A 16200-nucleotide genomic window follows, 5' to 3' on the forward strand; every position below is an offset into this window, starting at 1 on the left:
GAAAGAACAAGATTAGAAAATAAAACCTTGACATTATCCTCAATAAGCACTAGTATAAAAATTCAAATAGATATTCCATGCTGGATGTATCTAAGCTACTTTGTGTATATTTTAAACAATGAGCTAGAATGAAACTGGCTGAAAACTTGAAGCGTTATGTCTCTGGAGATTCTCAGTCATCCAGGTCATGGATGTCCCAAAGGTGCTTTTTCAAGAGGCACCTGGACTTTGTTTTTCTTTGAAGACATTTCGCTTCTTATCCAAACCAGTTCTGAAGAAGCTTCTTGAATAAGAAGCAAAAAGTCCAGGTGCCTCTCGAAAAAGCACCTTTGGGACATTAGGCACTATATGTCATGCATCATCTAAAAATAAAATTAACAAAGAAAATTATGTTTGGGGAGTAGGAAAGGTGAGTCTATTAAACAGAACCTAAATATGTGACAATAACATTGGGTGGGATGGGGACATGGAATACAGGTGAAAAGTCCATTTTTTGGGGTGTCTCTGCTAACCAACCTCTAGATCAGGGTTTTTCAAAGTGTGGTGCGTGCCCCTGAAGACTGTCTTAGGGGTATGCAAAATCAAAATTATATGTCAGCCAATAGTGAAAAATACTACAATATTAAAATACAACCAAACAATCATGAGAAGTGGCAGCAGCAAGTGAATGAATTTTTTATTTTTTTATAGAGTAAAGTATTGATGAATAGAACCCATAGAACCAGAAGCTTTTGGGGTACATAATTTTTAAAAGTGGGGAGAGTTTGTGAGAGAAAGAAGTTTAAGAAACACTGGTCTAGCTTATTTGCAACAAGGACCCAGCCAGGGAATACTGCACTGTCACAAAACGACAATCACAGTGTATATAATCAGAAAACATTAATTAATCAGAAGACTATCTGATGCAAATGATTCTCACCATCACCCTTACATTTTCAGGATGTTGCCTATCATTCCAGGTTACACTTTTTTCTGTGATAATAAATAAAATAAAACACTTCATAAGTGGGGGCCAGAGTCATTTTGAAAATAAAGTTGATGTGTTTTCCTTGCCTTTTATACCACATCAGCTAAGTTGGGCAAAGCAAGGTCCTGGCAACTGAAACAGAGATGTTCACATGTATTGTGGTACCTGTTCCCTCCTTTTTCATTACCACTTATTCTTACAAATGGGCAAAAGAACTCAATTGCCATTTATTTCTGTGGGGCAACAAGGAAGACACTTCTTTATAAAGCAAAGTTGTTTTTTTCAAGTTCAGCCTTTTTCACTAACTTTCATGAAGTAACATATTAACTGCATTTTTATCTTGATTTTATACAGTACATACATACATACATACATACATACATACATACATACATGGTTTTATTGCTATTAATGTTTTGAGCCAGAGTTGCCTCACAGGCAGATGGGTGGCAAACAAATTTAATAATAAATATTAAACTTACTCCTTATTAGATAAATGATTAGCTTTTAATGACATCCAAAGATGTAGATGTGGAACTTTTAGTCTTAAAGAAAAGAGATTATTATAATTATTATTGGTTCTCAAATTACAGAAGATGTATTTTCTGGTTCACATGTTTTTTTGGGAGGTGAATAACTCCTATTCTTATCCTTAAAATCCCCAAACACATTCAAAATGAGACAAAAATGTCTGACCTCCACAACTCCTGGTGTTGTTACCACATCACTGAAAGGCCTCTGGCCAGCTGGTTGAGAGGAAACATTACAGTGCCTAAGGCAAAGAAATGTTGCTCACCCCTGATTTCAGCTTATGTTAAGACAAATCTTATTTCATTATAAGTCTGCCCTTGTTCTTCCATATATCATTAACTGGAACCAGTATACCATTAGTGGTTACAATCTATCTATCTCCACTAACTTAAGGTATATTTCCAACCACCTGTGGTATACATCATACCAAATTTTTATAAATTTTGGAATTGCTTGGAAATGCTGTTAAAACCATAGTCTTAGTTTAGTTTACTGTTAAAAGAACAAGATGCAGATAGTTCTGAATGTATGTATTCTCCTTCACTCTTCCCCTTAAGAGAGTGATCACTGGGATTATTTTATTTAGTTAAATTTTTTAGCCACCCAACTCTGGGACTGTGGGTGGTGTTCAAAATTAGGAAAAAAAAGAAATGAAAACAGTTACAAGCATTAAATCAGACAGACAGCCCAGATTAAAATGATCCAATAAACAACAAAATCAACAAAACAAACAAAACAAAACAAAACAGAGGCCTTAAAAAAATCATAAACATCAATGCCAGACCTGGAATCAAAGCCAGATTTTCAAAGCTTTCCGGAACCCGAGGAGAGAAGGCGCCATCCTTATCTTTGGGGGAGAAGCTGTTCCAGGAATCTTTCAACTGGCTTCAGGTTTGAGTATTACATGCTTATTCTTAAATATGGGTAATAGGAAAAGGGCAGCTTTGTTGATCAGGTTTCAAATTATTTCACCATAATTAAAACATTATTCACAGCTTGGCACCTCATGTTTCTTTGGCAGCTGTGCCCAGTCCACAAAGAACAAGGGGAAGTGAGGATAGGAAGATGACATAAAATGATGAAGGGTTAGGGTTGCCCTAGTTAGTGGCATGATGCAGAGCTAACTGCATCATCATTTGTGAGAGGTGGTGACATCATTGTTTGTGCACAGGATTCCTCCCGAGGATGCAAAACAGGAGAGGATGACTTCAGATTCCCCTTCTCCACCTTCTTACCAGCCTTGACAGTTCACTTTTATAGTCTGACCATGGAAACAAGGCTTTTATTCCTACTGCTTCCAAACACCTGTCCTCATTTCCACCCAGCCATTGCAACCAATAAACATCTAAAAGGGCCTGAATGCTCTGAGCAACTAGAATTATTTTTCTTTTGGATAAGAAGCAATGGTTAGGATAAAAATAGAAGCAATCATTCAAGAGTAGGGAGGAAATGCAAGCAAACCTCTAATTCTCTACGGCTCATTGTAAGAACACTCAGCACTGTGATACAACGTTATCTTTGAAACAATTCACTGTGTCATAAATGAAGCATAGCCCTTTAAGAATAATTATAAATATCAGTCACTTCTGACAGTAAGGATTTAAAAAGCAAATGCTTTTAGAGATTATTAATCTGCTCAGTCATTCAATTTCTGTGCTATGTCTCTCTGGGCTTTATTCAGGTCAGGGAATGGATTCTAGCAAAACTAAGATCTTATTGGTGCAATGATAATTCCTACCCTACCTCAGCAAGTAATTCTTCTGCTAGATAAGCAAGGTGAAAACATGTACCTGCACAGGTAGGCATTGATAACTAATGCAAAGTGGTCAAAATGCTCATTGGCCAGGCTTCATACTGCCATGTAAACCCAGTGCTGCAGGAGCTGCCCTTGCTACTGATAGATTTTCATAGGCAACTCAAAGTGCTACCACCTATAAACCTTACTTGGCTCAGATCCTGGGTATCTTCAAAGTATTTTGTGCACAGATTCTGCATGCCAAATCCAAGGACATACTTAATGCCTGTTGAGGATCCTCACCTATTGAAAGGGATCACAGGAATGATCCTTAAGCAGGTATTCTCCATGGGGCTCCCTTCCTCTGAAACAGGTTGTCCCTTGACTGTTCTGGCTTCTGGAAGCTTGTAAAAACTTGGCTGTTCCAGAAGCTCTTCGAGATTTAAGAGTTATGGAGCTCTAGAATACAATCATAACTGTATTGTAATTAATTGCATTTGCAGGTGTAATTGTATGCTTTATTAGACTGTATTATGTATTATTTTATTGCTGCATGGCTTTGGCTGTTGCTGTGTTTACCATTTTCATGTATGTAATTTATACACTGATGAATAAAATGTAAAAAAACCCCACCTTAAATCAACAAAAAGGAAATAAACTCTACCCTTCCACCTTCCCCATATTCTCTTGAACCAGCACTTCTGTAATCAGAAAAACTTGGTGGGTTGGGAAGGAGAGTTGGCTTTGGAATCTGGCTTAGTACATTGTAACTAATCCTTAAACAGGGTGGAAAAGGTGAAAATTGGACTGAAATTGAATTTTAGAAGAGTGAAATCCCACTGTGCTGGGGTACCAATATGGTGAATTAATTCCACGGAAAGTGGAAGTGAAGGTGAGCAAAGTGCTTTGAAAAAAAATATGATCTCACTGGATCTTACTTTGAAAGATCTTTATCCTCCAGGAAGGAAGAAATTGCTGGATCTTTCAATAGTGCCACAAATATATTTTTTTTTACTAATTATAATGAAGTTTTCAGGTTTAAGAAATATGGTATTTATCAGGGCTTAGGCAACGTTTATAGATTTGGCAATAATTCAGAGATTATATCAGAAAAGGTTGGGGGGGGCTAATGAAGCAGTCTGAGGCTCCAGCAAACCACCCGTGTTACTTCATAGAAGTAACTGAACAACTGCACAGCGAAACGTTTTTGAAGTATTACTTGAACTTGTTTGTGACCAGCATACAAAGTTCCTGCTACTCCTGAATAGAGAAACACAATTTAATACAGGCATCTCTTATATTCTGGATTTATTTTTTTAATAAACGTATTAAACAAAGTTCCTGCTACTCCTGAATAGAGAAACACAATTTAATACAGGCATCTCTTATATTCTGGATTTATTTTTTTAATAAACGTATTAAACTCTACTTTGAATTAATACACAACCAAAGGAAGAAAATAAAACCTCTTAGAAGTAGGGAGGCACAAGCAACCAGAACCACTTATGAATAGTCTCAGACAGAAGCTTTACTGCTGGTCACCTATGTTACAAGAATCTTACCAGACTGATAGTGTTCTCTTTGGGAAAGGTCAGATAAGGTTTCAGGGATTCTGGGGGAGGTCAAGCCTGTTCCACTTTCTGCAGTGCAAGGGTTCTAAGCTTGTCTCTCTCTTAACACCTCCTTCCTGTCTAGTTGGAGGTTCCACCACCTCAGGAAATCTAAGGAATATTTCTGGTAATAGAATAGATTATACTGCATCCTTTCCTAATGTAGTCACCTTCCAGGTGCCTTTGAAGCATTTACTTCCAAAGTCAACAATCAAAGATTCCTTAAGGTTCTTCCATATGTCCCTGTCCTTAGATCAGGATTATGGTACTATATTTTCATGCTGTTATTTTTGTTGAGTAGCTGAGCTGATTAGCTTCCTGATCAGTGTCAGTTTGGGAAAAATTATTTTAAAAAATCATGATCAGTTTTGAAGCTGAATCTTTGGAGACAGTAGCTTTCAATTGGCTTCATGGCTGCTCTGTTCTTTTTCCTCCTATCTCTCAAGGATATTGATCTAGAGACCATTATAAGCTTACAACAACCAGTTTTTGTTTTTCTGAAATTACCCAGGAAACACAGAGTAAGGAGCAAAAAGTGCTGGCAGAATGGTAATTGTTGTGATTCCCTTTGAACTAGGTCAAAGGAGTGCTGCAGTTCTTGGTATCTCAAGGATAGTTGTAGTAAGGAGTGCGATCAGTTGTGTGAAAGTACCAGAAAAAACAAAAGTGGAAAACAACAAATAACTTAATAGACTGGGCTGTTTCCTATGGGACAAGAATTAAAAAGCAAAACACTGGAATGGAACATTTTCAGATTATTTATTTATTTGTTTATTTATTCTCCCAAAGGGAAGAAAGGTCTAGTTATGAGCAATGAGACTCAGTTCTTCAGATGACTCACTTCAAGTTATTGTGGATTTGAATTTCAAGAGCTGCAGTTTAAAATCTGGCCAGGAAAAAACTAGTATAGTTAAATAGATGGTTGCAAGATCACTGAACCATCATCTCTGATAATTTTGGGAGAGCCTCATCAGTATAATGCACCCCTTCCATGTAAGTTAACTGGAATTCCATTTCAAATACCTATGTCTTCAGATGCCTTCTTGAGCATTATGGACAACAAGTTTTTTCTTGCAAAACATACTCCCTAAAGGTGCTAGATACATTTTAAGAATAATCAAATCTTCTTAATTCTACTGCAATAACCCATGAGAGTGGCTACAGTTTGATTGTTAACTTAGTCTTCTTAAGGCAGCTATTATATTTTCATTTTGTTGTTCTTGTATATATCACTATTGGGGCTTGGTTTTGATATTACATTGTCTGACAAAGCAACATGAAACTTTTATAGAAACATAAAAAGGGGCTATATGTGTTTTGAAATGAATTATTCTGACCAACCTAAGGTATTAACAGGAAGGAATACATTAGAAGCAGAAAGCCAGATTTACTTGTAAAAGACCCCAGATTTCCTTATTAGGGGGAAAATTCTTACTTGAAACTCTGGAGAGATTTCAATGCCTCTCTGCATAAACCCGCTTTCTCCACACTAATGTCTTTCAAATGTGTTAGAGGCCAGCATAGACAACACTGAACTAGATGAGACAACAACATGACCCAATTGTGGCATTCTTCCATGTTCTCAGGCTTTTCTCCTCTAAATAGGCAGCACTGTATAGAGATCTCACAGGAGTATGTGGTTGGGCAAAAAAGCCTCAACAGACTGGAATTAACCCACAGACTTTATAACACTCACTGCTGATTTAATTCATACCCTAAATTGTAGGTCTGAAATCTTCATGTGAAAAAGTGAGGCACTTTAGCAGCCAAACAAGAGATTCTGGGAACTCACAGTGGAAGAATAACCAAAATTGTACGTTCAAACAATGAATGAGGCCATTTCAGAATGGTAAACTCAAGTTTGATATGAATCATAAACACAACAAGCAGTTCAAGCTCCCCATAACTTCCTGAAATATGTAAACAGAGTTAGTATACCTAATGCATATTTGCTTATTTATTGAAAACATTTATATAGCTGCCCTTCTTATAGCAAACTCTGGGTGGCTCCCGATCAAGAATTAAAACAGTATTGGTAATAAAATAGCATAAAACCATATTAAATCTATTAAAGCCATAAATATTAAAAACAAGGAACAAAAACCTGGCCCCAAGTTAAACTTGCAATGTGGAGTCATCTCATCCTATCCCAGCGTTTGAGGGACAAGTCAGGTTTTCAAAGCTTTTCGGAAGGCTAGGAGAGTTGAGGCCTGCCAAACATCTGGGGTAAGAGTGTAACATAGGGCAGGGACTGCCATGGAAAAGGCATCTTCCTAGATCCCACAAGATGGCAATGTTTAAGGGAAGAGACTAGAAGCAGACTTATCCTATCTAATCAGGTAGGGCAGGAGATATCTTTAAGAAAAGTCAGCCTGACAGATAACCTGGCCTTGTGTCACAGGTGTAAGGATAATAACCAGCATCTTGAATTGCACTTGGAAGGAAACTGAAAGAGTGCAGCTTATGCCAAAGAGGTTTTACATGGGTAAACCTAAGAGCATCCAACAGTATGCATACTGCCACATTTGGACCAGCTGTAACTTCCAAATGGTCTTCAAGGGCAGTCCCATGTAAAGTGCATTGCAGTAATCCAAATGAGAGGGGGCTAAGGCATGGTTTCTACCTGCTCCTTCAAAGATACATATTGGATCCAGAATCAAAGATGAAATATCATCTGGACTGGGGAAGGGGGGCAAAAACCCAAAGCCACTTTGTCTTGCCAGGGTTAAGTCAAAGTCAATTCCTTCCCCATCCAGATTTGACTAGCATTCAGCCAGTACTGCACAACTTAAAAACAAATATCAAGCCTGTTGTTGCAAGTGAAATGAGTTTCTGTGCCTTTAAAAATTTTTTTTAAAAAAATATATGGGAAAGGGGAAAATGGGGCACACGAGTTAGGCACAGCCAGATTTTCCTTTATGAATCATGTAAGCAGCTGCATGCTTGACGTTATATCTGAAAATGAGCATTTTTTTCTGAAATGAATTTGTAAACACTACCAATAGGTGTGGTCTGATGTTTCTCCCATTACTATGTAAATTTTAAAATTTCAGAAACCATAAAACATTAAAACTATTAACAATTTGTACTGAGTTAGCAAATTTTTGCAACTTGTTTTTTATACTTTGGAGCACAATTTAATAGAAGTGTTTTATGCCAAGACTTTACCAAAATGACTGAAAATGTTAAATTGTTGTTTCTGCAGAGATTCTATCTATCTCAGTGGAATGCATACAGTAAAAGTTTCTACTTGACTTTTGCATGCTTGTTATCTATAAAATTAGGGGCAGCAGTGGTGAGAATTTACTTTTCAGTAATATAGTTCTTAAATTTAAAAAAAATGACATCATGCCTAAAAAGCACTCATTAAGCCAAATCCTTACAGAGGAAAAAAAACAGAACTTTAAACAGAACTGTCAGATAAGGACTTTATGTCCCTTCCCTACTATCTAGCAGTTGTCCTGAGTTTTGCAGGCTAGATATGTTAGTCTTGGTTAAAAGTTTTGACAATGAAGATGTTGAAGTTTATCCTAATTTGAACACATTATGCAAAGAATCAACTCCCTTGAGAAAACTATAATGCTGGAAAAGATGAATGAAAGAATAAGAGGAAGACCAGAATCAAGGTGATGGATTCAATTACAGCGATGATGGGTATATAACTGAAAGACCTGAAGGATCATCATCATGGCGAGCATTTATCTATTTGGTTTTAAATGCTGAAACTGATTAGATGGCACATAATAAAAAAAATGATACTTATCGGTTATAAAAGCACTGACTAATCAAATTTCCTTAATATGATCAAAATCAATTTAACTTTATTTTCATTGTAATCTGATTCTAGATTCCATAGGCAACAGGGCTCTACAATAGGTACGGTCAATTTTGCAGTCTGGATCTTTTCAAAACTTTTTGGGGGAGGTTGGAAGGAAAGGAACTCAGAAATATTTAGATGTGGCATTGATGTCACTAGAGAGAATGGGACCACAATTTTCTCCTTTTAGAAAAAGGAGAATTTTAATAGATCATAAAATATAAAGTCTGTCAAGTCAATCAGGTTAACACATCCATTTTATTTGGGAGTTTTGCACAAATGGAAGGACAATTAATGAAGTAAGGTTTACTGAAATAGGTAGCAACTGAATAAGTATGAAAAGATGCCTCTGACATTATGCTCAAAGCCACTATCTTATATTTATTCAGCTTGAGTGTCTGAACTATATGCAATCATCCATCAAACCTTAATGTGAAAAGCCTGTAGGAGTCCACTGCAGCAGGGACCGCAAACTCCTGCGTCTCCTGATTACTCATTGCCTTCTATTAATAGTTTTGTCCTTACAGGATTTTCTTTCTGTGGATTTCTTTTAAAGTTCTGCTAAACGGAACACTTAGTTGGTATGCTTGCTGTTGAACTGCCAATTGAACATATTTATGGTTGCAATGGAATTTCAGGCTGTTTCCATTGCCTGAAGATAGCACCACATGAAGAGTGACAGATTCTCCTTTGGGGAGAAGTCTGTTCCATGTTTGGAAATAATTCATTTCTACTCTTTAGTCAAGTCTGAGTCAACTGCATGTCCTCAGTACTGGATTCTGTGGGACATAAAATGCTTTTTTTATTTCTTGGCACAGAAAGATTTCTGAAAAGTAGGGCTTATTTAAATTTAAAAAAACAAAGTCAATTTGTTATAACAAGTTTTAATTAACTGACTATGACGGCATAGAAGGAAATAAAAAGCTCTTTGTTTTTAAAATACACCTGTGCTTGACATAATTCCATTTTTGTAAGGTATGTCCTCTTTTGCAAGACAACGAGAGATGGTGCTTCAAATGAATAATAAAAGAAATGTTTCCTGGCTTGCTTTCTACATAAATCTGAACTAAAAAAGCAAGCATTTCAGTGGAGATGAAGAAAAGTTTTCAGCACTTAGCTTCAGAGCTAAAATGGAATCAGGTAACTATAGCTATCAAAAATTCCTGAGGTTAAGAGAATCACAGCTTATATTGCTTGTTTGCTGGCACAGGACTCAAGTAAGAATCAATGACCCATTTCAAGCATTGGAAATGTTCTGCCACACATGTGGAATTCATTCATATATGGTGCAGCTTCCAATTAGGGTAATATTACTGGACTCTCAAAAGAGTAAACTGTAATGTAAGTCTCACTCCCAGGACAATGCTCCATGTAATTGAAGATAATATTTCATTTTCATTAAAACCTACTTTAAAATTTATTGCTAGTTGTTTGGGGTATTTGGGCCATGTTACTAGTTCATGCTACAGTATTCCCAATTTTTCTCATACTGACCCAGCACACAGGCTGGAATGATACTGTCAATCAATGATTGGACTACATCATGATGATAAATCTGGATCATGCCAAACTTAGGTGTAACTTGTCCAGTTTTTAATTCAAACTGGCCTCTATATGAAACTACTCTTCTCTTGCCTTTGCTCTCCTTCTTTGCACAGTGCGTGCGTCTTCACACAACCTTTTGAAGACTGGGAAATGGGACATTTTTTTTACTTGCAAGCCACTCAGAGTCACTTATATGTGATGGGGAGTGTTGATCAATTAATCAAATAAACTAGAGGCTACCTCATTACACCAGGAAATAATGACAGAAATTGACAAAACACTTGTCAGTTTTATATCTTTTCCTTCTTTCGGGGCTACTGAGATGGAACAACAAAGCTGTCAAGCAAGCTTACCCTTTTTGGACATGTTTCTCAAGAACAGATGGGTGAAAAACGAGTTTCCCCAAAAGGGAAACAGCCATGTCCTCCCTTCTGCTATTAGTTTCAGCAGTTTTAACAATACATCAACTGAGTCAGATATGCAACAGAGCAGAATTCATGCACTATGTTGTAGGAATACAAGAATCAAGTGCTCCTTTCAAACTCTGCAGAACATCTACATTGAAATAGCCTTGTCCTCTTAAGCTACGGTCCTTTAATCATATTCTAAGCGTAAGTAAATTTAGATTCAAGATATATTATGCAAATGAATGTTACTAACCTTGCTTTTGCCCTGTTTTTTATAAACAAGTTTTATTGATTTTTTAATATTTACATAGACATGTACTTGTGAAACAATATGGTGGTTGGGTATTTAAAATAAGAAATAATCAGTTGTAAATAGTTCAGGTTACATCAACAGAAATGCCCTCTCTAATTCCCTTAGTGATTACATAGTCAAAATAAGCAAGTTAGTACACTTCTAGTTATCACCTAGTCAATCAACAAAATTTAAAATATATTTTCAGTAATACATATCAATATCCTGTTTTTAAATTTTATCTAATTGCAATAAGATATTCTAGCATAGCCTATAGTATATAGGAAAAAGCTTAATTTGGGGTAACCCACAATTCCCTATTTCAATAAAAAATAATTCTTTTGTCTACAAAACTTATATTGTTCATTACAAAACATTTTTATGTTTTACCATTAAAGTCTAGTTTTCATCTTAACAAATCACCAGTTATTAGAAATATTTTTTGCCTTAACCGTTCAACATTAAAATACTATCTTTTATATATAAAATTCTAGATTCTATATTATAGTTCAAAAGTAACCACTGAATATTCTATAAGTCATCTTGACCATACATCAATTATTAAAATACTATCTTTTGATATATCATTCCAAATTCTATAATATAGTTCGGAGTTATATTCTAAAAGCTTACTTTTGTTTTCCTTTACAGATCTAAAAGCTAAATGTAAAATCAGTGATATTTTTTAGAGATTCCCGTTAATCTATAGAAAGATATTTTTATAGTCTATCTTTAGGAATCCCAAGAGAAACAAGTCCAGTTTTTTAAATCTAACTCTTGCCTTCCTTTTGTGCCAATCATGCTTCCCTCTTGGCATCTTTAAATCCTCAAATGTAGTATCCTTTCTTCCTATACCCCTTATTTGAATCCAAGGAGCGTATCCAAATGTCACTTTTGCAAGGAAAATGTCCCCTTTGTAACCATTGTATTTTTGCTTTAATAATTCAGTTTTTGGTGGTTGATATAATTGTCATTAAATCAGTCAAATCTTTTTGTTCTTCCAATTCTATCTGGGTTAGGTAGAAAGTAGTAACTGGTATTATGGTTGTCATTTGATCAATTGAATTCTCAATATAGTGTATTTGAAGGCCTTTAGTGTCTTCACTCTTGGTGTTGTTTTCTTCAGATGCTGTTGCTTTTTGGCTTGTAAGTTTTGTAGTTGTTCTTTGAAATCTCCTATTTTAGTGTTAGTTTCCACTTCTTCTATTTGGTTTTATTTATTTTATTTATTTATTTATTTATTAATGGGACTTATATCCCGCCCTATCTCCCGAAGGACTCAGGGTGGCTAACAACAATAACATATAATAAGTACAGAAATTAAGATAAAATTAAAATTAAAGTCATCTGTGCAATAAATTAAAATTAAAAATTAAAAATAAATTAAAAATTGTAAACATAATTAAAATGCCTGTCAGTCCAGGTCAGCCAGGTGGAAAAGGAGTGTTTTGAGGCCGCGGCGAAAGGACTGGAGATCTTGGGCCATCCGAAGCTCAGGGGGGAGCTGATTCCATAGGACTGGCGCTCCCACAGAGAAGGCCCTTCCCCTGGGGTTCGCCAGCTGACATTGTCTAGCCGACGGTACCCTGAGGAGGCCTTCTCTGTGTGAGCGTACTGGGCGATGGGAATTCGTTCCCGGTAGCAGATGGTCCTGCAAGTATCCCGGGCCTAATCTTTTCCTCATTTACAGTCAGAATTTGATTTGGTGGCTTTAAGTTGTCAGATTTTCCTTGAAGTTTGGCTTTAATTTGCTCTGTCATTGCCAAGATTGTGTCCAGTATCAGTTTATTATAATCAAGTGGTAGGATATATTCATCCATTTTATTGTTGTTTGCAGTTAAATCTTCCATGGAGGCTGTTTTAATAATAGTCACAGATTTTCCACCTCCTGAAGAGTTGTATTCAGTGCCAGGTGTTCCCACACTTATCTTTAAGCATTGTTTCAAGGACAGCTCTGTTATTCAGTCAGCTCTCACAACAGAAAAAGAAAATTTACTTGCTGTACCAGGTTTCGCCACAAGATGTCATCAATAACATGCAATGTAAGATTTTTTTTTCTTTTTCTTTTCCAAATTAATATAGAACTTTTGTAGGATTAGTCCAATTTTTTTCTTTAATTTACAGCTTAGAAAGAGGATAGGATAGTGGATCCCAAGCAACAAATAGAAGCTTTTTAGTAAATACAGATGAAATTGCTTAAATTCTTTGCTGAATTAATTGAATTTCTTTGGTAGCTTTGAGGCTTTAAGATTTGTTCCCAAAATAGATATTCGCCATTTTCTCAAAAAATGGGGAAGGAGATTTTCAGGAAAGTCCCGCAAGAAGATGGTTAAGGGAATAGGAAAGGTAAAAGCTCACCCTGGTCCTCCAGATTGCTTCTTAGTGCTAGGTAGTAATTTTGGCTTTTGGCAGGCAGCGGCTTAGTGATCGGCCATCTTTATGGACGGTCTCTTCTTCTTCAGGCCCAAGGAGATGATCCTGGATTCCAGCGGAGGGCTGCCGCCTTTCCACGATCACAGGGAAGTCCTTCTCTCGGTAATCGCCCCTCCAGGGTGATTTTTGACCCTTTTCAGGGTCCTCCAAAAAAGAAAGAAACAGACGGCAGGAAACAGACTGTTCCTGCACGTCCGGAAGTGCCGTGCGCGCAAACCGGAAGCCGCTTTTGCCCTGTTTTTGAATACTTCTGTAATCATAGCCCTCTGAATATGTATCTAAAATGATAAAACTGGTGTTATATTTACATTATGAATTAACACCTCTGTTAATGCAAGCACACAACACTGTGGTGTATTCAATTAGCTATTCAACTTTGAGGGTTCACCAACACAATGCAGGGTAACCACACAGTTGAGTTAACTCAACTTTCTAGGAAAAAAATCAACTAGTTTTGATTTATTGGGTCATCCCAACTCACCCAAATTATCTTTATCTTTCTTGTTCTTTTTGCAATACTTTATTTCTTCTTTACTTCCATTCTATATAATTTAAAATGTACTACAATAGTGCAGAACTTTCCTGAGCCAAAAAGAAACAAGAGTCCTATTTCTGTTTAAATTAATATTATACATTATGAAGCATGACAAATCAGCTCTATCAAGATCTGTCCAGTGCTGGGTGAAACATTAGGTGTAGAATTCACTGGCACTGACTAATATATTGCTGAGAGAGAAGGTAGGGGGCCTGATATTAAAAATTAAGTGGTTGGCTCACAGTTCAGTGGATTTATGGAGAAATTTATATAGAGTTATCCAACTTCTTCCAGAACATAAAATGAATGCTGGATGCCTTAAAGCTAGAGCAGTATACAACATCTGAAATATTCTTTGGTTCTTTGTTTATTCTGGATGTCAAACAATAAAATTAAATTTTTGAATGAAATTCAGGAGCTCCTATATCAAGTTCTCTATTATATTCTACTAGGAAATATAGTGGCTAAGAGCATGAGTGCAAACATGCTCTTAGTTTGCCTCAGTTCATACACTTTCCAGGTGAGCTTGAATAAAGTAACTTAATCCATCATAATCCTCCTAAAGGAATAATATTACCAATGAAATATATAGAGTTTTAGAAGGACTGTAGAGATAATATATTACAGTATGGAGCATTTATTTATTTAACCGTTCTTATAACCCGCCTGGTTATACAACAACAACAATAACAATGAACAACTAAAAGAACCTTCATCACAATGGAAAAATTAGAAACAGAAACAATCAAATAGATATCTATAACTAATCAATTGGAGGCAAAGATTCAATTTAATACTGCAGAATATTTTTTTTAAAAAAGACATTGATTATACTGTATCTATGGCCACTATTCTTTCTTTTTAGAGATCAATGTATATTGAAGGATTTATGATAACACTGTTGAACTACCCATACCAATCCTATGTGTTTTCAGCAGAATGGGTTACTGAATTCAGCAGGGTATATCTAGTAGCAGAGGTAGGCAACCTGATAACTTTCAGACATTCAACTTCCATCAGCCTCAGTCAGCACTGCCAAAGGCAGAAGATTGTGAAAATTGTCCAAAACATCTGGAGAGTATCAGAATGGCTTCTTAGTATGCAAGACTACATACAGATTTTTTTCCTGTATAAAATGGGATTGATACTGAGTTGTTATAAGGCTTTCTATAATATATAATACAATTTAATTAATAACAATTACACACAATTTATATTTATGAATACTATTATTTGAATTATGAATCATACTGAATTAAATGCTTTTATAGAATTGTTTGAATCATAATTCAAGCTGTACTGTAAAGGCATTCATAAATCATTTGTGTTGTTTCTGTATTTTTTATTGAAGAGTTCCAATAACACCGAATGGGCAATCAACTATTTCTCTTCCCTGTTTCCATGAGGTCACCTGGAATCAATTCAAAAGCAGCTTTAGCGTTCATTTGTTTTCAGCATCATTTGTTTTCTCCCCTCTATTCTTAGGCTTGAAGTTTCCTTTTACCACCTTTTCCTTTTTTCCTCCATTCCTATTTTTTTTCTATAAAATTTTAATGAGTTTCACCTTCAAAGGAGTTTTCTAAATTCAGTTACTGGCAGTTGTCCAACAGCTGAGCTTGCTGGATAACAGCAGAAGGAATCATCTGTACTGTACTGAAAATTGCTTTGTTTTAATCTTCACAGAATTTTAAGTTGTATCCAACCACACCGGCCTTTCATCCTTTTGAGGTTGGTAAAATGAGGATCCAGATTGTTGGAGGCAAAATGCTGACTCTGTAAACCGCTTAAAGCAGGGGTCCCCAACCCCTGGTCTACGGTCTGGATCTGGTCCATGGTCTGTGGGGAACTGGGCCGCCCAAGCAGCGGGCGAGCACATGAGCATGCGAAGATCCATTAGTGCAAGTAGCAGGCACGCACACAAAACCATCCTCTCCCCCCCCTGCCACTGCTGCCATATCCAGAAAGGTTGGAGGCTGCTGGCTGAGAGAGTAGTAAACTAGACATTTCTATAAGAACAAAACTATTGTAATACAGCACTTTTTAACAGGCTGCAGATTCAAGGGAGAGTAAGATGGTTCATGTTTTTGGATTTGAAGGATTCTGCCTACCGATTCTCAAGGTTGAAAACCACTATGCTAATATATGGGGGAGGGTAGTCAAGAAGAACTAGTGGAAAAGCTGGTGTTTTCAATCTAACTGGAAACTCAGATCGATTTAATTATAGGCAATGATTTAATTAAACATGGCATTCAGCATATCAGTTAAGGGAAAAATCTGGTAAAAAAACAAATATGGTCCTAACAAAAATGGGAAGGTCCTCTAGAGTGA

At 36.3% G+C, this 16200-nt stretch overlaps 1 protein-coding gene across 7 annotated transcripts in view; it reads right to left on the minus strand.

Moving 5' to 3' along the window:
* EYA2 (EYA transcriptional coactivator and phosphatase 2) overlaps positions 1-16200 on the minus strand; it is a 127540-nt gene that overhangs the window by 89056 nt on the left and 22284 nt on the right. The window lies entirely within an intron of this gene.

Source organism: Vipera berus, assembly GCF_964194415.1.
Source record: "Vipera berus genome assembly, chromosome: 3".
Taxonomy (NCBI): domain Eukaryota; kingdom Metazoa; phylum Chordata; class Lepidosauria; order Squamata; family Viperidae; genus Vipera; species Vipera berus.